We start from the raw sequence: 21,634 nt of genomic DNA, 5'->3' as shown, positions 1-21,634 counted from the left end.
CACCAAATAAAGTCACCTCATTGTAATTGAACTCTCCAAGTTTATTCTAAATTGTTAAGGATGTGCCGTAAGTGCTTTTTCTAGCTGTCCATTCAAACACAAAAAGAGAAATCCAAAAAAATTTTATATAGCACCAAGCCAAGTCTGTACAAGAGATAGCAAATCGAAGAATGTCACATTACAACACCATTTCACGGATTTGAGTTAAGAATTTAAAGACACACACACGTATAGAGATCACTGTTAAAATGCTTGTGGGTTAAGAACTGATGATCACTCGCATGTAAGAAACGGATGTGTTTATTGCAAGGACAGTCATTTTACAAAGGAATTCAACATGTGGTTTTCCTCAGTTCGTTCTCTTGGCTGCAATACTTCAGTTGCATAAATGAAGAATCTTATGCTTTGAAGAAGTTCTTGTATTCCTGAACTTGTTCACTTAATGATTAGCACATTGAATGGATGATTCCTTTTGCAAACCTCAGCTGTGACTAATAAATAGTGGTTTATATGGATGTCTGAACAAGAACTAAGTACTGCAATCTAAGGAAATGTTAGACCTCAGAAAGATACATGCCACATTATCTTCAATTACAATCTAGAAGGGACAGGAAGTTGCCTTGTCGCTAGACACAGCAAAAAAGGAAAGAGAGAAAACACATCAAAATATAAAAATAAGCTATGAAATGGAATCCAGATTTTGTTGTATGGATTGGACTTGGTTAAAGTGTTTTTTAACATTTGGCATGTTGAAGCAGGCATCCCAAGTTGTAATGTAGATTTTGGTAAAGGCCAACCTGTTTGTACGATTGGAAAGCAAGTTTTTATCCAAAAAAAACTTTGTTTCCTGAATAAACTAGATATAATGGCACCTTAATTACCATAACTGCAGACTGCAACAACCGCTTGTCATTGTTGTTTCACCTCTTCACCCCTAGTGTCACTTCCAGTCTCTTCCTCTGTCCCTCAGTTTAATTTATATGTCCACTTAAAGCTGTACACGAATGAACGTCAGGATTAAGTGGTATGCCAGATTCTCCCAATGGTTATTTTAACTGTTTTGTTTTGGTTCAAATAGAACACTTTACATTTGACAAAATAACATGCAGTAAATGGCATAACCATTAGGAGGACTAATTTACAGAGGGATCTTGGGGTGCAATCCATAGAAGTCTAAAGCTCCCTGAAAGTGGCAACACAAATGGAGAAGACGGTAGAAGGCATACAGCATGCTTGCTTTCATCGGTTAGGGCAGTAAGTATAAAGTTGATAAAGACATGTTGCAACTGTATAAAACTTTAGTTAGGTCACATTTGGATGTTGTGTGCAGTTCTGGTCGCCGCACTAGACGAGGGACGTGTAGAGTGCAAAAGAGGTTTACCAGGACGTTGCCTGGATTGGATTGTATTAGCTATAAGGAGAGTTTGGACAAACCTGGATTGTTTTTGCAAGAGTATCGGAAGCTGAAGGACGACCTGATAGAAATATATAAAATTATGAGAGGTATTATAGGGTGGACAGTCAGAACCTTGTTCCCATGGTGGAAATATCAAATACTATGGGGCATAGTGAGAGGGGAAAAGTTTAAAGGAGATGAGAGGCAAGTTTTTTTACACAGAGGGTGGTGGGCACCTGTAGAAGTAAATGCAATAGCAATGTTCAAGAGGCATTTTGACAGACAAATAAACAGGCAGGATATAGATGGATATGAACCACATGCAGACAGATGGGATTAGTTTAGAATGGCATCATGGTTGGAGGAGATATGGTGTGAAGAAGGGCCTGTTCTTGTGTTGTACTATTCTATGTCTGTTGTTACCACAAAGTTAACATGAAAAATGTAGATACAAGGACGAAGTATTTAAGCTCAGGCAGAGTTAATTATTTGAAACTAAAATCAGAAATGTGATTTAAGATTAGGAAATTGTTAAATGTTCTGGCTTAGTGCAGTTGCTCTATTCTTGGTATAGAAAAAGCAGTCAATAAAGGCAAATTGACCTCATATCTCCAAATACATTGCAAGCTGAGCCTGCTTTCAAAAAATGGAGTCCAACACTTTTAGTAATCTCTAGGCCAAACTGACTACTAGCGGCTAATTAACAAGTTTACCATTTGGAATGAACTACGCACCTGTCATGTTCCATTTCACCATATGTTTTCTTTAAAATAACTTAGGAGCCGCTGGCATTGACACCAGTAACATCCATCAGACAGACACTTAAGGGATGGATAATAGACATTGCAGCCACCAGATTTATTTAGCATGTTAGTACCAATGGGAAAAATGGAGAATAAAGCTGCATTTGAGTTAAAATATTTTAATGATATAAGTTATGCCTGATTTATAATCTGAATCTGTACTCGTGACTACTTTCACTTCACCCAAGTGCCACACAACTGAATGTGCTATCTCCAGGCACAGCTAAATCTCAATGAATACAATCGATTTGATTTGGTTTGATTTATTGTCACGTGTACCTCAGTACTGTGAAAAGCTTTGTTTGCAAGCAGTACAGGCAGATCATAGTAAACAAGGGCATACAAATCGCAGGGTTAAAAAGAACTTGGAAAAGTGAGGCATACTGGCTACACCAGACAGGCTGTGCCTGAAGCAGATCATCATTAACAAGATCAACATTATTTGAAGCTGGAGAGTCCATTCACCAGTCTAATAATGACAGGAAAGAAGCTGTTCTTGAAACTGCTGGTGCGTGTTCAATCTTCAGATATCCTGACCGAATGCTATTCAAAGTTTAAGTGCTGACAACGTGATTATTTAAAACACATATCATTATGCTATATTTGAAAATAACACATCAGAGGTCCATGTATAATGATAGTATGTGTTCTTATGTTGCAATGACGAACATTTTGAGAGGTTTTGCTTCTCAAAAAGAAAGAAAATGGAAGATTGTTGAATTGAAGTGATCCCTGTATTGGAACTGAAAAGATTATGTCCACAGCGTAAGAGTGAATAATTACTCCATTATGGTAGTGGCGCCACTGGGGAAGCTGGGAGAAGGAGCAAGAAAACCATGAATATAAATCCTATACTTTTGGAATTAGGTAAAATAAGCACGTTGCAAATGAAATTCATTTCTCCATGGTCCTGTCAACTTAAATTTGTTTTAAAAGTTTCTCGCACAATACCCATTCAGTTTGCCTGCAACTTGGAAATCTCCTCTTCCTGAAACTTCTCTTTTGTAATGCTGTCAGATGCAGCACCTACATTAGGTTTACTGGTGTAGACTCAGCAACATGGCTCAAGGCTTGGCTCGTAGCAAAATACATTTTCAGCGCTGAATACAGACAAATGCATTCCACCATAACTGAAAACACCAAATTCAGCTGTCTACTTCAACTTATTATCCTTTGCTTTTTGAAGATTGGTTATACCTTTCAGAGAATAATCTAAAAGATTTGTTATTTACATTTGCTCAGATGCAGAGAAACTGTTTTTTGTTTCCTTTTAGAATTGCTTCACTGAAGGATTTTACGCTATTCTTGACAATGACACCTTGTTGCAAAACCATGAGGTGGTCTGCTATCTTACAGTTCTCCTGACTGCAGTTACTGTTGAAATAAAAGAAGGAATTCAGGTCACAACTGATTTGAAGGAGAAAGTGAGGAAAGTGCTGGAGATCAGAATTGAGAGTGTGGTGTTGGAAAAGCACAGCAGGTCAGGCAGCATCCGAGGAGCAGGAGCATCAGCGTTTTGGGCATAATCCCTTCTTCAGGAATTATTCCATTTCTGATGAAGGGCTAATGCCCGAAATGTTGATTCGCCTGCTCCTCGGATGCTGCCTGACCAGCGGTGCTTTCCCAGCACCACACTCTCGACTACAATTGATTTGAAAGCAAGGTTGATTAAAATTGTGACTATTTTGATGTAGGTCAATCTTAAAAATATATCTCACATTTTTAAGTAGGTTTACAATCTGTGCCACTCCTGAGTATTAGAGAAAAGTTTTTTATAGGGCATAGGAAAATAGAAACAGGAGCAGACCATTCAGTCCCTTGAGCATGTTCTGCCATTGAATGAGAACATGACCGATATGTGTCCTAACTCCATATATCTGCCTTTGGCTCATAGCACTTGATACCTTTGCTCAACAAATACTTATGAATCTCTGGTTAAAACTAACATCATAACAACGCATTCATTAATAATTGTGGATAGAGTTCCAAACCTCTTTGTGTGTAGTAATGCTTCCGAGCATCTCACCTTGATGGTCTGGTCCTAAGTCTAAGACTCAGGACACGTGGAGACAGCAGTTAATAAAACATAAATTATCTTAAGCCTTATAAATAGGGGCACAGCATACATCAGCGAAAAAATGTATTGAGATTGTACAAGACATTTGTTGAACCTCAGCTGGAGTATTGTGTACAGATGTAAATACTACATCACAGGTAGTTCTGGGATAGCGTGCGTTTTGACAGCTGAAAAATTAGGAAACAGTATATTGCATTACGTCCATTGGCAATAGCCTGATTCCAGTGAGGATCAGTTTGCGTGCTTCGTTTTGTGCATGCACCGAAATCATCACGCCATTCTTCTCGTGTGCCTATGTCCGCGCATGTGCAATGTTGGTACCGGTCTTTGTGTCATTCTGCACATGAGGGTAACTAGGGAGAGAATAGAGCCCCTCAAAGATCAGCAAGGCGGCCTTTGTGTTGAGCCACAGAAAATGTGGGAGATACTAAATGAATATTTTGCATCAGTATTTACTGTGGAAAAGGATATGGAAGATATAGACTGTAGGGAAATAGATGGCGACATCTTGCAAAATGTCCAGATTACAGAGGAGGAATTGCTGGATATCTTGAAACGGTTAAAGGTGGATAAATCCCCAGGACCTGATTAGGTGTACCCAAGAATTCTGTGGGAAGCCAGAGAAGTGATTGCTGGGCCTCTTGCTGAGATATTTGTATCATCGATAGTCATAGGTGAGGTACCGGAAGATTGGAGGTTGGCAAATGTGGTGCCACTGTTTAAGAAGGGCGGTAAAGACAAGCCAGGGAACTATAGACCGGTGAACCTGACCTCGGTGGTGGGCAAGTTGTTGGAGGGAATACTGAGGGACAGGATGTGTATGTATTTGGAAAGGCAAAGACTGATTAGGGAAAGTCAACATGGCTTTGTGCGTGGGAAATCATATCTCACAAACTTGATTGAGTTTTGTGAAGAAGTAACAAAGAAGATTGAAGAGGGCAGAGCAGTAGATGTGATCTATATGGACTTCAGTAAGGCGTTCGACAAGGTTCCCCATGGGAGACTGAATAGCAAGGTTAGATCTCATGGAATAAAGGGAGAACTAGCCATTTGGATACAGGACTGGCTCAAAGGTAGAAGACAGAAGGTGGTGGTGGAGGGTTGTTTTTCAGACTGGAGGCCTGTGAATATTAGAGTGCCACAAGGATCGGTGCTGGGTCCTCGACTTTTTGTCATTTACACCAATGATTTGGATGCGAGCATAAGAGATGCAGTTAGTAAGTTTGCAGATGACATCAAAATTGGAGGTGTAGTGGACAGCGAAGAGGGTTATTTTAGATTACAACAGGATCTGGACCAATGGGCTGAGAAGTGGCAGATGGAGTTTAATTCAGATAAATGCGAAGTGCTGCATTTTGGGAAAGCAAATTTTAGCAGGACTTATACACTTAATGGTAAGGTCCTAGGGAGTGTTGCTGAACAAAGAGACCTTGGAGTGCAGGTTCATAGCTCCTTGGAAGTGGTAAATGGGATAGTGACGAAGGCGTTTGGTATGCTTTCCTTTATTGGTCAGAGTGTTGAGTACAGGATTTGGGAGGTCATGTTGCGGCTGTACAGGACATTGGTTAGGCCACTGTTGGAATATTGCGTGCAATTCGGGTCTCCTTCCTATCGGAAAGATGTTGTGAAACTTGAAAGGGTTCAGAAAAGATTTACAAGGATGTTGCCAGGGTTGGAGGATTTGAGCTATAGGGAGAGGCTGAACAGGCTGGGGCTGTTTTCCCTGGAGCGTCGGAGGCTGAGGGATGACCTTATAGAGGTTTACAAAATTATGAGGGGCATGGATAGGAAAAGTAGACAAAGTCTTTTCCCTAGGATCGGGGAGTCCAGAACTAGAGGGCATAGGTTTAGGGTGAGAGGGGAAAGATATAAAAGAGACCTAAGAGGCAACTTTTTCACGCATAGGGTGGTACGTGTATGTAATGAGCTGCCAGAGGATGTGGTGGAGGCTGGTACAATTGCCACATTTAAGAGGCATTTGGATGGGTATATGAATAGGAAGGGTTTGGAGGGATATGGGCAGGTGGGACTAGACTGGGTTGGGATATCTGGTCGGCGTGGACAGGTTGGACCGAAGGGTCTGTTTCCATGCTGTACATCTCTATGACGCTATGTGCCGAAATCTATATGCCATTTTGCACTTGCGCCAATGTTTGCTGCTGACAGAGCAGCTTTCTGTGAGAGGTACTGTACAGTGAGCAGTTTTCTCACATCATAGAAACCACATGCAGGAATACAGGGGAAAATCAAGAAACTAGCACTGGACAAAAAACAAAAGAACTGCAGACGATGTACATCAGAAACTAAAACAAAAACTGCTGGAAAAGCTCAGCAAGTTTGGCAGCATCTGTGGAGACAAATCAGAGTTAACGTTTCAGGTTTAATCACCCTTGATCAGGTCTACCCTGGAACTCTGTGGGAACCTTGGGAAATGATTGCTGGGCCCCTTGCTGAGATACCCGTATTATCGATAGCCACAGGTGGGGTGCTAGAAGACTGGAGGTTGGTTAACGTGGTGCCACTATTTAAGAAAGGGGGTAAAGAAAAGCCAGCGAGCCATCGACCAGTGAGCCTGACATTGGTGGTGGGCAAGTTGCTGGAGGGAATCCTGAAGGACAGGAGTTCCATGTACTTGGAAAGGCAGAGGCTGACTGGGGATAGTCAACATGACTTTGTACGTGGGAAATCATGTCTGACTAACTTGATTGGGTTTTTGGAAGAAATAAGAAGAGAATTGACAAGGGCAGAGTGGTGAATGTAATCTATATGGGCTTCAGTAAGGCGTTTCTTCTAGGAGAAAGTGAGGACTGCCGATGCTGGAGATCAGAGCTGAAAATGTGTTGCTGAAAAAGCGCAGCAGATCAGGCAGCATCCAAGGAGCAGAAGAATCGATGTTTTGGGCATGAGCCCTTCTTCAGGCTCATGCCCGATGCTGAAGAAGGGCTCATGCCCGAAATATCGATTCTCCTGTTCCTTGGATGCTGCCTGACCTGCTGCGCTTTTCCAGCAACACATTTTCAGTTCAGTAAGGTGTTTGACAAGGTTCCTCTTGGTAGACTGGTTAGCAAGGTTAGATCATATGGAATACAGAGAAAATTAGCCATTTGGATGCAGAACTGGTTCAAAGGTGGAAGACAGAGGGTGGTGGTGGAGGATTACATTTCAGACTGAAGGCCTTTGACCTGCCATGTGCCACAAGGATCACTGCTCAGTCCACTGCTTTTTGTCATTTATATAAATGCTTTGGTTGTGAGCATATGAAAAATGGCTAGTAAATTTGCAGGTAACACCAAAATTGGAGGTATAGTGCATGGCAAAGAAGGTTACCATCAGAGTACAATGGGATTTTAATGAGATGGGCCAATGGGCTGAGGAGTGGCGGATGGAGTTAGGTTAGATAAATATGTAGTACTGCATTTTGGAAAGGCAAATCAGGCAGGACTTATACATTTAATGGTAAGGTCCTGGAGAGTAGTCCTGAACAAAGAGACCTCGGAGTGAGGTTCATAGTTCCTTGAAAGTGGATTCCCAGGTAGATAGGATAGTGAAAAAGGCATTTGGTATGCTTGTCTTTATTGGTCAGTGCACTGAGTATAGGAATTGGGAGGTCCTGTTGTCATTGTGCAAAACATTGGTTAAGCCACTTTTGGAATACTGTATGCAGCCCTGGTCTCCCTGCTATAGGAAGGAAAACTTGTGAAACTTGAAAGGGTTCAGAAATGATTTACAAGGACGTTGACAGGGGTTAGATGGTTTGAGCTACAGGGAGAGGCTGAATAGGCTGGGGCTGTTTTCCCTGGAGCGTCGGAGGCTGAGAGGTGACCATATAGAGATTTATAAAATCATGAGGGGCATGGATAGATTGAATAAACAAGGTCTTTTCCCTGGGGTGGGGAAGTCTAAAACTAGAGGGCATAGGTTTAAGGTGAGAGGGAAAAGATTTACAAAGGACCTAAGGGGCAATTTTTTCATGCAGAAGGTGGTGTGTGCTGCCAGATGAAATGGTGGAGGCTGGTACAATTACAACATTTAAAAGGTATGTGGATGAGTATATGAATAGGAAGGATTTCGAGGGAAATGGGCCAAGTGCTGGTAAATGGGACTAGATTTATTTAGCTTATCTGGTTGGCATGGATGAGTTGGACCAAAGGGTCTGTTTCCATGCTGTATATCTCTGTAACTCTATGATTCTAAGGGTTACTAGACTTGAAACGTGAACTCTGATTCCTCTCCACAGATGTTGCCAGACCTGCTGAGCTTTTCCAACAAGTTTAGTTTTTGGCACTAGATAACAGATAGAGTGCAGGCATGATGGGCCAAATGGCTTCCTTCTACAATGTAATAGCTCTGTGATTCTATGATAGCCACTGGGATATTGGTACTGATTCCATGAGACTCCCAGCTACTCAGGCACATTGTTACATGATGTCCTTCAAATAAGACTTAATTAAAGTCACGTTTCCTTATTGTCATGAAATACACTGATTAGACAGGGCAACAGGGGAATGGTGTGTGAGCCTATTTTTTGAACTGACTTTGGTTTCAAAGTCTGTACTTTTGTGAGCAGTCGTTAACTGAAAGAGATACCAAAACCTCAGAGGAAGTTCAAGCAGGCAGTTTGCGTGTGTGGAATACTGAAAAATAAAAACCTTAAGATCAGGTTGGTAGCAGGGACAGTGAAATGAAATAACGCTATGCCACTGCTTCAGTTATCTTACCAGGGCCACCCATAGTGCACCAGGGTGTTACTGAGTAGTGACTCTGGGGTATCTATGTCATCAGAATGCAGGACTGTCTGAAGTTAAGGAGATTACTGTATCCATGCAACTTTCATTGAGGAAAGCTACTTTTGGAGATGACGTGATGATCAACCTCTGCTTAAAGCAAAGGAGGTAAGCTCTCACTGAGGAAGGTAAAGTTCAACATTCACAGTTCTTTTGTTTTGAATGTATTCATTGTCAAGGACTTTGTCGTAGAGCATTTAGAAGGCAGTGGCAGGATCAGACAAAGTCTGTGTGGATTTATGAAGGGAAAATCATGCTTGACAAATCTGCTGGAATTGTATGACGATGTAATTAGTAAAGCTGACCGGGGGAGCGAGTTGATGTGGGATATTTGGATTTACAGAAAGAGTTTGACAAAGTCCTGCATAAGAGATTATTGTGCAAGATTAAAGCACATGGGATTGAGGGAATTCTATTGAGATGGATAGGAAACTGGTTGGCAGAGAGGAAACAAAGCATAGGAATTAATGGGTCCTTTTCAAATTGGCAGGCAATAGCTAGTGGGGTTCCACAAGGATCGATGCTGGGACCCCCAGCTATCCATAATATATACTAATGGTTTGGATGGAGGGAACAAAATGTAAAATCACAAAGTTTGCATATGATACCAAGTTGGGTAGGATGGTGAACTGTGACGAGGATGCAGAGATCCTTCAACATGATCTGGACAGGTTGGGAGAGTGGGCAAATCAATGGCAGATGCAGTATAATTTGGATTAGTGTGAGGTTATTCACTTTGGAAGCAAAAACAAGAAGGCAAATTACTACCTGAATGGCTGTAAATTGGGAGAGAGGAGTGTGCGCAGTTTTGGTCACCTTTTCTGAGGAAGGATGCTCTTTCTCTCGAGGGAGTGTAGCGAAGGTTTACCAGGCTGATTCCAGGGATGGCGGGACTGACAAATGAGGAGAGATTGACTAGGTTAGGATTGTTTTCGCTGGAGTTCAGACAAATAAGGGGGGGATCTCATAGAGACTTTTAAAATGCTAACATGACTAGACATGGTAGATGCAGGGAGGATTTCCTGATGGTGGATGTGTCCAGAACCGGTGTCAAGGCCTGAGGATTCGGGATTTTCATTTAGGACAGAGAAGAGGAGACATTTCTTCATCCGAAGATTACTGAGCCTATGGAATTCAATACCATAGGAAATAGTTGATGCCACAACATTGATTGTATTCAAGAGGAAGCTAGATATAGCACTTGGGGCGAATGGGATCAAAGGTTATGGGGAGAAAGCAGGATTAGGCTACTGAATTGGACGATCAACCATGATCGTGATGAATGGTGAAACATGCTCGAAGGGCTCAATGGCCTCCTCATTCCTATGTTTCTAATCTTACAAGTCCCTAAGAGGCTTGAATGTTTCAGTAAGGTTACCTCTCATTTTTGTAAATGCAAAGTGATGGAAGAACAGATTGGACAGCAGATCTTGGAAATGTGCAGATGTAACAAAGTTGTTGTTATGGGTGACTTCAACTTCCTCAATATTGCTTAGAACCTCTTTAGTGCAGGTGGTCTGGATGGAGTTGATTTTGTCAGGTGTGTCCAGGAAGGATTCCTGATTCAATATGTAGATAGGAGAAAGTGAGGTCTGCAGATGCTGGAGATCAGAGCTGGAAATGTGTTGCTGGAAAAGCGCAGCAGGTCAGGCAGCATCCAGGGAACAGGAGAATCGACGTTTCGGGCATAAGCCGTTCTTCAGGAAAGCCCTTCTTCCTGAAGAAGGGCTTATGCCCGAAACGTCGATTCTCCTGTTCCCTGGATGCTGCCTGACCTGCTGCGCTTTTCCAGCCACACATTTCCAGCTCAATATGTAGATAGGCCAACCAAGGGGGAGGCCATATTGGATTTGGTGCTGGGCAACAAGCCAGGCTGGGTGTCAGATCTCTCGGGAGAGCATTTTGGTGGCAGTGACCACACTGCCTCACCTTTACCATAGCCATGGAGAGGGATAGCAGCAGACGGTATGGGAAGGTATTAAATTCAGGGAGGGTGAACTACACTGCTATTGGACAGGAGCTGTGGAGTATAAATTTGGAACAATTGTTCTACGGGAAATGCACAATAGAAATGTGGAGGCTGTTTAAGAAGCACTTGTTGCGAGTGTTGGATAGCTTTGTCCCACTGAGACAGGCAAGGAATGATAAGGTGAAGGAGCCTTGGATGACAAGAAAAGAGGGGCTTCTCATCAAGAGGAAGAAAGAAGCTTATTTAAGGTGGTGGAGGCAAGGAGCTAGCGCAGCTTTCGAGGATTACAGGGAGGCTAGGAAAGAATGCAAAAATGGACCGAGGAGAGCTAGGAAAAGGCACGAAAAAGCCTTGGCGGGATGGATTAGGGAAAATCCAAAGGTGTTCTATACTTACGTGAGGATTAACAGAATGATCAGAGATAGGTAGAGCCGATCAGGGATAGTGGAATCTGAAGAGGTGAGGGAGGCCCTAAATTAGTTTTTTTGCTTCAGTATTCACTAGGGAGAGGGACCTTATTGATAGTGAGACCATCGTGTACCAGGTTAATAGGCTTGAACAGATTGATATTAAGAAAGTGGATTTACTGGAAATTCTGGAAAGCATCAAGATAGATAAGTCTCCAGGGCCTGACCAGATATATCCAAGATTACTACGGGCAGCAAGGAGTGAGATTGCTGCACCTCTGGCGATGATCTTTGCATCCTGAAACCCTGGAACCCTGGAACATTGTGCCCAGTTCTGGTTGCCTCATTGGCAGGATTTTGATGCTTTAGATAGGGTGCAGAGCAGATTCTAGAATGGTGCCTGGATTGGAGGGCCTGTCTTATGAAGAGAGGTTAAGTGAGTTAGGGCTTTTCATTGTGGAGAGAAGAAGTAAGAGAGGTGACTTGATAGAGGTGTACAAGGTGTACTGATGCATAGATAGAGTAGATAGCCAGAGACTTTTCCCCAGGGCAGAAATGGCTGTCACAAGGGGTCATACTTTTAAGGTGATTGGAGGAAATAATAGGGGAGATGTCAGAGGTTGGTTCTTTACTCAGAGAGTGGTGGGTGCATGGAATGCACTGGCAGTAGTGGTAGTAGAGACAGAGACATTAGGGACATTTAAGTGGCTGCTGGACAAACACACGACAGCAGTAAATTGAGGGGTGTGTAGGTTAGGTTGATCTCAGATTAAGATAAATGCTCGGCACAACATCATGGGCCAAAGGGCTGTACTGTGCTGTACCCTTCAATGTTCTAAACTCCAACAAATCCTAACGCACTTTGCTCCTCTTTGTAAGACAGTCCTTGCATAACCGGGATCAATTTATTGAATCTTCTCTGGACTACATTTAATGCCAGCATATTTTCCTTGTATAAGGGGCCCAAAACAACTCATAGTATTCTTGGTGTTGTCTAATGTCTTGTATAGTTTGAGCAAGACTTCCCTATTTTTGGACTCCATCTCCTTTGAAATAAAGACCAATATTCCATGTTGTATTACCAGCTGAATTTGTATTTAGCCTTTTCAGACTTATGCATGAGGATTTCCAAATCCTTCCGTGCTGCAGCTTTCGATAGTCTTTTCCCATAATGCAGCAGCTTAGTGGCTCAGTGGTTACCACTGTTGCCTCTCAGCGCCATGAACCATGGTACGATTCCAGCCTCAGGCAACTGTCTCTGTGGAGTTTGTACATTCACCCTGTGTCTGCATGAGTTTTCTCTGGCTGCTCCAGTTTCCTCCAACAGTCCAAAGATGTGCAGGCTTGGTGAATTACATAGAACATAGAACAGTACAGCACAGCACAGGTCCTTTGGCCCTTTGATGTTGTGCCGACACTTTATCCTACTCTAAGATCAAACTACCTACCTCTTCATGTTACTATCATCCATGTGCCTATCCAAGTGTCGCTTAAATGTCCCTAATGAACTGACTCTACTACACTACTGCCAGTGCATTCCGCTCACCCACCACTCTCTGTGTAAAGAACCAACCTCTGATATCGCCCCTGAACCTTCCTCCAATCATCTTAAAATTATGCCCCCTCATGATAGCCATTTCCACCCCGGGAAAAAGTCTCTGGCTATCCACTCTATCGATGCCTCTCATCAGCTTATACTCCTCTATCAAGTCACCCATTACCCTTCTTCGCTCCAGTGAGAAAAACCCTAGCTCCCTCAGCCTTTCTTCATAAGACCTGCCCTCCAGCCCAGGCAAATCTCCTCTGCACTCTCTCTAGAGCTTCCACATCCTTCCTATAGTGAGGGGACCAGAAGTGAACACAATATTCTAAGTGTGGTCTAACCAGGGCTGAATAGAGCTGCAGCTTTTAAACTCATTCCCCCTGCCAATGAAAGCCAATGTTAGTATTCATTTTGAGAGGCCTAGAATACAATATAGGAGTAGGAATAGGCCATTTGGCCCATCCAGTTTGCGCCATAATTCAATCGAGCTGATGTGTTTCTCAACCCCATTCTCTTCCTTTTTCCTTGTAGCAATAGGAAAGGCAGGGTTACAGGGATTGGGGAGGTGGTGGGTCCGGGTGGGATTCTCTTTGGAGGGTCAGTGTGGACTCGATGAGCTGAATGGTCTGATTCCACACAGACATTCTATGATAATATTCTGCTCCTTTGGCAGCACGGTGGCTCAGTGGTTAGCACTGCTGCCTCACAGTGCCAGAGACCCGGGTTCAATTCCTGCCTCAGGCAACTGTCTGCGTGGAGTTTGCACATTCTCCCCGTGTCTGCGTGGGTTCCCTCCAGGTGCTCCGGTTTCCTCCCACAGTCTAAAGGATGTGCAAGTTAGGTGAATTGGCCATGCTAAATTGCCCACAGTGTTAGGTGTAGGGGAATGTGGCTGGGTAGGTTGCTCTTCGGAGGGTCGGTGTGGACTTGTTGGTCCGAATAGCCTGTTTCCACACTGTAAGTAATCTAATCTAATCCTTTATTGCTCCTACCAACATTATGACATTATATTTCATCTGCCAAGTTTTTGCCCACTCTTTATCCATCTGCAGGCTCTTTGTGTTATTCTCACCATTTGTCTTTCCATCTATTTTTGTATCATTTGCAAACTCTGCTATAGGATATTTGCTTCCCTCATTAATATTTAGAATAAATAATTATACACTTTGTTTATGAAGCACTGAACTTTCACCACAATTAAATATCAATCTTTTTGAAATGTCTCATATAAATGCAAGTAAACACATTTCCAGAGAAACCAGTAACACTCACAGAATTAATTTAAAATGAAACTAAACTGTCCTGTCCTTGCCTTCTTAACATATACACAATATCAAAACATAAATCAGACTTAAGGCTATACATAATTATTTTCACTTTAGAACCCAAGTTTACAAATAACAACAATGTATCATGAACCTTCATCATAATGTTCTGAGATTGGAGTAACTACATAAGAAGTCACACGACACCAGATCATAGTCCCAACAGGTTTATTTGAAATTACAAGGGCTGCTCTTTTGCCAAGTCACTTCACCTGATGAAAGAGCAGAGTTCTGAAAGCTTGTGATTTCAAATAAACCTGTCGGACTACAGAACAACCTCGATTATGTGAATGACATGAGTTGGCAGTATCTTGTTCGGATAATCCAAAGCATCGGGACTTTGAGATCTTGTACGGATAATCCAAAATTCGGATAATCGATGTTCAGATAATCAAGGTTGCCCTGTATAACCTAGTATTGTGTACTTCTGACCTTGTCCACTCCAGTTCAACACTGGCACCTCCACATCATAGAATAATTATGGAAGACAAGGAGGAACTGAGAGAAAAAACTGCTCTTTCAATTTGTGTAGATCAAAAGCGTACATCCTAAATCACTGGAAAAACCATACAATTTTTAAAACAAAATTTTGGCAGGTGCAGTTTCTGCTACAAAGAAAATGTTACAGTTTCCTCAATGTCAAATTAATAAATATAATGTAGAGCTTCGTATCAAACCATGTACAGACCAGAAGCCTGTGCTGAGCTGGCTGCTCTGTTCAAGGGCAGCAGCAAAGCTGCTTAATAAACTCAGTGCCTCTGAGTTAATGATGGAAAGAATGAGCAGGTTTCCTGCCACTGCGACCTCCATGAACAGTATTCCTGTTTGACTACTGTTTGGGATAGGTTAGAGTGGTGCTGGAAAAGCACAGTAGGTCAGGCGGCATCCGAGGAGCAGGAAAATCAACGTTGCGGGCAAAAGCTCTTGATCAGGTCGATTTTCCTGCTCCTTGGATGCTCCCTGACCTGCTGTGCTTTTCCAGCACCACTCTAACCTTGACTCTGATCTCCAGCATCGGCAGTCCTCATTTTCGCCGTAGTGTTTGGGATTGTCTATGCTTGGTTCTGTATTTAAATGTCCTGTGACTATTCCTTGTTCAACTCACATGCCCGAAGAAATCAATAAGGTGAAGATAGGAGAAACGGACTTGCACAAGTTGTAATCTATTGTAAGGCTGGTTTCAGAATGCTAATGGGAGAATGAGAAAAAAACCTTGCTTTAAATTAAGTCAGCAGTGAATATAAATACTTAATAGAAATCATAAAGTAAATAGCTTTGATTACAAGCCATATATCTGAATTAAAGAGAAACTGTTGAGAGGAACAATCACATTGTTTACTTGGTTAAAAATCACACAATACCAGGTTATAATCCAACAGGTTTAATTGGAAGCACACTAGTTTCCAATGTGCTTCCACTTAAACCTGTTGGACTATAACTTGGTGTTGTGTGATTTTTAACTTTGTACACCCCAGTCCAACACCGGCATCTCCAAATCATTGTTTACTTGGTTTTTGAGTAGTGTCTGTGTTCAAATTTCTCTGCACTTATCTATTGAAAGCAGCTAAAAAGTATTTTCACAGAGATTACAACAGGATCTGGACCAGTTGGGCCAATGGGCTGAGAAGTGGCAGATGGAGTTTAATTCAGATAAATGCGAGGTGCTGCATTTTGGGAAAGCAAATCTTAGCAGGACTTATACACTTAATGATAAGGTCCTAGGGAGTGTTGTTGAACAAAGAGACCTTGGAGTGCAGGTTCATAGCTCCTTGAAATTAGAGTCGCAGGTAAATAGGATAGTGAAGAAGGTGTTTGGTATGCTTTCCTTTATTGGTCAGAGTATTGAGTACAGGAGTTGGGAGGTCATGTTGCGGCTGTACAGGACATTGGTTAGGCCACTGTTGGAATATTGCGTGCAATTCGGGTCTCCTTCCTATCGGAAAGATGTTGTGAAACTTGAAAGGGTTCAGAAAAGATTTACAAGGATGTTGACAGGGATGGAGGATTTGAGCTACAGGGAGAGGCTGAACAGGCTGGGGCTGTTTTCCCTGGAGCATCGGAGGCTGAGGGGTGACCTTATAGAGGCTTACAAAATTATGAGAGGCATGGATAGGATAAATAGACAAAGTCTTTTCCCTGGGATCGGGGAGTCCAGAACTAGAGGGCATAGGTTTAGGGTGAGAGGGGAAAGATATAAAAGAGACCTAAGGGGCAACTTTTTCACCAAGAGGGTAGTACATGTATGGAATGAGCTGCCAGAGGATGTGGTGGAGGCTGGTACAATTATAACATTTAAGAGGCATTTGGATGGGTATATGAATAGGAAGGATTTGGAGGGATATGGGCCGGGTGCTGGCAGGTGGGACTAGATTGGGTTGGGATATCTGGTCGGCATGGACAGGATGGACCGAAGGGTCCAAGCTGTACACCTCTACGACTCTAAGTGACTTGTGGAACTCATCAACTCTCAAATAAGGGCCAGACTACACATTCTATCCTGTTCTACAATCTGTGGGTGCAGGGGCTCACTTTGCTAATGGAATTACCAACAATTCACAGTCCAGCCAAACACACTCAAATCGCTTACAGTGGTAGCATGCTTGCACCATGACTCAACAGAGCACTACATTGTGTGTACAATGACTTCATGCTCACAGTTAAACCCCTTGAACTGTTCTTTATACTCATGCAATCAAGCTGAGACAAGACTGGAGATGTTTTACTTCAAATGACAAGATTTGTAAACATTTTTCATTGGAACTTATTTATTTCTAATTATCTAAAATTGGTTACTCTAGAATCACAGGATCACTGTTCAGCTGGAATTAGCCAGATGGAATACATTTATTATCTGGACGAGGAGCCCCACCATCTGTGACTCACACTTATGTAAATATGCAGAGCCATAAACAAACTTTGGCAAGCCGAAATTTTCTCATATCATTGCTTATGCAAGAAGCCAGAGACTAGGTGGTCTGTGCACCAAGTTGAGTTCTTGGCTTTGAACAGACTTAAATGATAAATAATGAATCCTCTTCTTAGCTAGACCCTCGGCATCAAGAATGACTTGTTTCTACTCCAATTTGACAGGTTCTGAGATAGCTGATATATGTGATCTGTAGGCTTTGCCATATACAGATCTAGTGGTTCTTTATAAAATTGGCTAAGTAGATAGTTTAGTGGTTTGGGTGCACTAATATCTTGACTTTGCTTCTGGAAGTTCCTGACAAAGTTTCTTCACCTGTTGATGCTTTACTCAATGAGCCCTCTCCATGTTGGCTGGCCACAAACCATGGACTCTCAAGAATCAATGTTTAACTTCTTCAGGGATGCTTTGAGGACATCTCAAAAGCATGTCTGTTGTCTTCCTGGGAGTGTCCTGCTATGACCAAGTTCAGAGTACAGCAATTGCTTTGTGCGGTCTGATGTTCTGATTGGAGTTGGTTTAGGAGAGCTTAGCACCTCAATACTGGATAGTTTGGCTTGGGAGAGGACATTGTTGTCGGACTGCCTTTCTTGCCACTTAAAATGGAGGATCATGTGAGAATGAATAGGTACTTATCAAGTATCAATTAGCAGAAATTGAGGTCTGCAGATGCTAGAGATCAGGGTCGAAAAGTGTGGTGCTGGAAAAACACAGCTGGTCAGGCAGCATCCAAAGAGCGGGAGACTCGATGTTTCAAGCATCAGTTCTTCATCAGGAAAGAAGAGTTAATGTCAACTCTGCTGCTCCTCAGATGCTGCCTGACCGGCTGTGCTTTTCCAGCACCATACTTTTTGACATTTATCAGGTATCCCTAGGTGGGCAGGGGCTTTTAAGTTAATGCTAATTTGTGCCTGGGAAAATGGACTATAGCATATTCAGTCAAACAATTTGGTAAAAGGAGCTGGAGACAGGTGTTTACAAAATTGACTGAATTGAAAAATGTGGCAATGGAAAAGCACAACAGGTCAGGCAGTATCCGAGGAGCAGAAGAATCCATATTTCTGGCATAAGCCCTTCATCAGAAATGTGGAGGAGGGAAGGGGGCTGAGAGGTAAATAGGAGAGTGGGGTGGGGGTGGAGAGAAAATAGCTGGGAAGGTGATAGGTGGATACAGGTGGGGGTAATAATGATAGGTCAGTGGGAAGGGTGAAGCAGATAGGTGGGAAGGAAGATGGACAAATAGGACAGGTCAAGAGAGCGGTGCCGATTTGGGCAGTTGTATCTGGGATGAGGTGGGGAGAGGGGAGATTTGGAAACTCGTGAAGTTAATGTTGTGTGGTTGATGGGTCCCAAGTGGAAGGACAGGTGTTCTTCCTCCAGTCGTCGGGTGGCTTGGATTTGGCAGAGGAGCAGGCCCAGGACTTGCATGTCCTTGGGGGGGTGGGAGGGGAAGTTGAAGTGGTTGGTCACAGGACAGTGGGGTTGCTCAGTGATGAAGGGTTTATGCCTGAAATGTCGATTCTCCTGCTCCTCGAATGCTGCTTGACCTGCTGTGCTTTTCCAGTGCCACATGTTTTGACTTTGACTCAACAGCATCTGCAGTCCTCACTTTCTCATAATTGGCTGAATACCAATTTTCAGGTCTGACCCCATGAAATATGTCTCACAGGTTCTTCTGGCACAGGCTGCACACACACACGCCATATTGGATCTTTCAGGTGTTGCACAATAGTATTTCTGGTTGAAAGTACTTTGAGGTTAATTTTGTACTCTTTCTTCTGTTAAATTATAACACTTAATAAGCATGTCTCGTAGATTGTAACTGAAGATTCACAATCAGATTGTTATTAGTTCAGCAATTATTCCTAGGAACATAGAGACTGCTAGCAGATTTATTTTTCCTGATCAGAACATTCTAATTTCTAGCCCACTTTGTACAAAGGATTACAAATTAATTTGTAGGAAGTGGTTGTTTGCACTGAAAAAGTATTGGGAGAGGTGAATAATGAAAGTTACATTCCTTAATCAGAGCAGCAGTATGTGTAAATGTCAGTGAATTGCACATGCAGGTCACTTTAGCACCATTTTCTATGATTAGAAAAAAAAATTACGTTTGCACGTTGAAAAATATTTTATTCTCAGGACATCCCAAAGCATTTCTCAACCAATTAAGTATATTTGAAATGTGGCTTTGAAGTGTGAACTGTGGTATTCTAAGAAATATACCAACCAATTTTGTGCATAGCAAGCACCCACTTATAGCAGATAGATAACAAACAGATCATCTCTTTGAATGATTTTGGTTTTGGGGTAAATTTTGGCCAGTACAGTAAACATAATTCCTTTTCTCTTCTTTGAAATAGTATCACGAGATATTTTAAGACCATCTGGGTGGATACATTCAAAAGTATCACACTGGAAAGTCAACCTGAATATTGTGCTAAAGGCCTTGGAATGAGAATGGTAACATTGTCTAACTATCCTAGATCTCCCTGGACTGTAATGGTGAAAGCCCCTTCCTATTATAGCTGACCATTGTGATAACCCCTGCAAAGTCCACAGGGAAGTACTAATTAATCAGCTTGTATGAGAGGGCATAACTACAAATTGAGGGGTGATAGATTTAAGACAGATGTCAGAGGCAGGTTTTTTGCACAGAGAGTGGCAAGGGTGTGGAATGCCCTACCCGCCAATGTAGTTAATGCAGCCATGTTAGGGATATTTAAACAATCCTTAGGAAAGGACATGGATGATTTTGGGATAGTGTAGGGGGAACGAGCTGAGAATAGTTCACAGGTCGGCACAACATCGAGGGCCGAAGGCGTTGTATTGTTCTATGTTCTAATATCCCTTGTGGAGTTCCCTTGCTAACAGGAATTGGCCTGCCCAGCCTGAACTCAACACCTGGGCCTTGTGATGCAGTAGATGTGTCCCTATCTCTGACCCAGGAGATTCTGGGTTCAAGTCCTATCTGCTCCTGTGGTGTGTAATAGCATCTCGAAATAGGTGGTTTTCAAACTACAGAGGAACCTTGATTATCTGAAGGACACGGGCAGGGAATATTTCGGTCGGTTAATCAAGTTCTGGATAATCGAATGCCGAGTAACAGTTTAGCCAAGGATTATCTTGTTGGATAATCCAATTTTCAGATAATTGAATGCCGAATAAATTAGGTTCCTCTGTATATAAAGCAGACCCACATGATTATGGTGGTAGGAAAGTCACTCGGTTGTGAGTGATAGTACTTCTGGGTATAAGAGAAATGGAAAAGAAAAGAGAAAAAAAAAGCAGACCCATAGGGTACTTGTGCTGATGTGGTAATGTCCCTACTCCTGAACTGGAAAGCCTGGGTTCAAGTACCACCTGCTCCAGTGGTGTGTAATAACATTTCTGAACAGGTTGATTAGAAAATATAAAGCAGACCCATGTTATGGATCAGGCCAGACCCCCTCAAAATATTTTAAGAATGTAGCCCAAACCCTAAGTTTTTCTTATTTTAAAGGCATGAAGTGGATATTCCAGGAGTGATGCAGCTGATCAAACCACTCGGCTTTAAGCAAACAGAATTTACTTAAACATTGTAGTTGAAACATGAACGAACAAAACAGAATTTAGAATAACTTAACTATTTGAAACCCAACCGACTTGATACAGCAACTTTACTAAGGAGCTGTTCCAATTCCTGTAACATCCCATAATCACACCCCTTGGCAAAAGGCAAATTCAAACTCAGATTCTTTCTGGCAGGAGGAAACAACTTCCAAAGAAATGTCAAAGAGAAAGCCAGTCAGGGACCATCTGCTGAAGCTTGGAACATTTCTGCGCTGCAGCAGCTTCTCACTGTTACAACTAAACCAAACTAGAGAACTGGTCATTCCCCTGCCATTATTAGAGTAGACTTTTTGGCACCTCCGCCTTTATGACCAAAAGGACAAAATAACTTTTTTTAAAGTGACTGCATTGTCACTCCCAGGGTGGGAAAGTTGCTCAGTTGTGTTTAATTGCACTTCTGGGTATAAAAAGATTTTAAAAAACAGATCCAAAGGGGACTCTTGTGATGCAGTGGTAGCAACCCTAACTCTGAGCCAGGAGACCTGGGCTCAAGTCTCATCTGCTCGAGAGGTATGCAAATAACAACTCTAAACAGGCTGATTGAAAAAAATAAAGGAAAACAATAAAACAGACCCAAACAAGACTCTTATGGTGCAATGGTAGAGCTCCTATGTCTAAGCCAGGAGGCCTAGGTTCAAGACTCACCTGCTTCTAAGGCGTTTAAAACATTACTGAACAGGTTCATTAAATCTTAAGGCAGCTGTTGAATGCAGTGGTAGTACGCTACGTTTGAGCCCGGGGCCTGAGTTCAAGTCCCACCTCCTCCAGAGGTGTGCAATTTCATCTTTGAGT

At 42.4% G+C, this 21,634-nt stretch overlaps 1 protein-coding gene across 7 annotated transcripts in view; it reads right to left on the bottom strand.

Moving 5' to 3' along the window:
- Positions 1-21,634, bottom strand: part of rps6ka5 (ribosomal protein S6 kinase, polypeptide 5) — a 222,500-nt gene that overhangs the window by 40,506 nt on the left and 160,360 nt on the right. The window contains exon 1 of one of the 7 annotated variants that reach the window (XM_043696947.1): positions 15,410-15,470. The exons of the other annotated variants lie outside the window; for them this stretch is intronic. The gene's annotated coding sequence lies outside the window, so the exon portion shown is untranslated. Of the gene's footprint in view, positions 1-15,409; positions 15,471-21,634 lie in introns of those variants that run through there. 7 annotated transcript variants of the gene reach the window in all.

The sequence above is a fragment of the Chiloscyllium plagiosum genome, chromosome 10 (assembly GCF_004010195.1).
Source record: "Chiloscyllium plagiosum isolate BGI_BamShark_2017 chromosome 10, ASM401019v2, whole genome shotgun sequence".
Classification (NCBI taxonomy): domain Eukaryota; kingdom Metazoa; phylum Chordata; class Chondrichthyes; order Orectolobiformes; family Hemiscylliidae; genus Chiloscyllium; species Chiloscyllium plagiosum.
The sequence above is the reverse complement of the archived record's forward strand: the minus strand, read 5'-3'. Positions and strand labels throughout refer to the sequence as shown.